The sequence below is a fragment of the Propithecus coquereli genome, unplaced genomic scaffold (genome assembly GCF_000956105.1).
Source record: "Propithecus coquereli isolate 6110/MARCELLA unplaced genomic scaffold, Pcoq_1.0 Scaffold196, whole genome shotgun sequence".
In the NCBI taxonomy this organism is placed as follows: domain Eukaryota; kingdom Metazoa; phylum Chordata; class Mammalia; order Primates; family Indriidae; genus Propithecus; species Propithecus coquereli.
Window position 1 is genome coordinate 1,599,656 of NW_012144522.1, and position 1,784 is coordinate 1,601,439.

Genomic DNA, 1,784 nt, shown 5'->3' on the forward strand with positions numbered 1-1,784 from the left:
AAAAAAAAAACTTTTCTCCGGCTTTTGCCTTCCCACAATTTACACCCCACATGCTGTCCCTGTGAAAGTCTGGAACTGAGTACAAGGTTGACTGTCTCCCATTGGGGCGTTAAAGGAATAGGAACGGACCGCCTCAGACCTGAGCTCCCAACACCCTGCCCGAGGCCCCGCCCCCAGGCCCCGCCCCAGGCCCCGCCCATCCCGCGGCCCAGCCTCAGGCCCCGCCCACAGGCTGCCCGGGCTTCTCTCTCCGCGCATGCGTGGTTTCCCGCAGTCCCGGAAGCCGATCGTGTGGAGTGAACTGATGCTGCGGAGTGTGAGTGTCCCCCTGTCTAGATTAACCCTGCACTTCGCTGTCTTCCGTCTTCCATACCCGGTGCCCGGGGGTCGCTATGAACCTTAAAATCCCCAAACCCCCTCCTCCACCCCAGGTAAATTCAGGCCTCGCGGTCCCTTTGGTTTAAAATTGCTCTGAGGCTGGTGCCCCCTCTTTGTGCCTTCGGACCAGGTAAACACCGCCCTTCACATTCTTTTTTCTTAAAACTCTTCACTGATCTCTCCGCCCGCACCGCGCTTTTTAAAATTCTCACCACTCGCGAGGTGGATTCACGCCCTTTGCGCCACTCAGCCGTCGCCCTCGTCGGCCCCTGGAGGAGGCGGCCCTCAGTTCAGGAGAGGAGCGTCCTCTGCCGGGTCCTGGGAATCTGCAGACCCCACCCCTCTACTAAGGCACCACGCCCCATCGCTCCTCCTCCTCAGGCCTGATCCTGCTCCCCAGGCCTCCTCTTCACAGTCACCGCGTCCCCTGACCCCCCCTTTGGGGAGGTGACCGGGGCCTGTCTTGTGACACCCAGCGTTCTTAGATGCCCAGTTGCACCCCACTGGAAAATGCTGCTCTTCCGGGAGGCGGGCATCTTACTCCATCCCCCTCCCTGTGAATCTGTGGGCAAAGGGGATCAGGAGAAAGAGAGAGCAACTGAGAGAGAAAGAGAAAAACTGAGAAAGAGAAAAAAAGAATGAGGGAAATCTGTCAACAAATGTCAAACGATAGAGAATATTGGAGGAATGTGCAAAGAGACAGAGTGAAAGAAGAAGCAGAGAAAGTAGTAGGGGGAGAAAAGCAACTGGAGAAATTTAGAGAAAAATTCGATGTGCAGAGAGATGAAGGACAGCAAAATAGGGAGAGGGGCAGCAAAGGGGGAGGCACTCAGACAGCTAGTGGGGCCAGAGGATGGATGATTTGGAGCCAGGGCAGACAGCAGCGCGGTGCTGGGACAACAAGAAGGGGCACCTGGTGACAAGGAGAGCAGAGGGGGAACCACAGCAGGGAGGAAGCCTAGGGACCTGGAGGTGCCAGAGAGTGGGGACAAGGGGTGTAACAGGGAAGAAGGAATTTAACAGGGAGAGCAGAGGAGGAGCAGAGATGGGGTAAGAAAGAGGCAGAAATAATATGGGGACTGCGGACAATCATAAGATGGGGGAGAAAGTGGAAGAAGAGGGGAAACAAGTTGCAAGAATGGAACAGAGAGGTACAAGAGAAGCAGAGAAAGAAAGGGAAGAAAGAGCAGGAGAGGAGAGGGCCACAAATGAAGAGCAAACCCAGGAAGAAAACACCAAAAAGAAAGGGGGAAAAAAGAGCTAGGGAGAGAAGGTGAGAATGAAAGATACATACAGAATGAGGGAGGGAAATACACAGGAATGAAGAAAGACGGGACCCTGGGTCCACATTAGTGGTGAGGAATACAGAGATAATTGGATATGATGATTGTAATTAGCATTGTAAT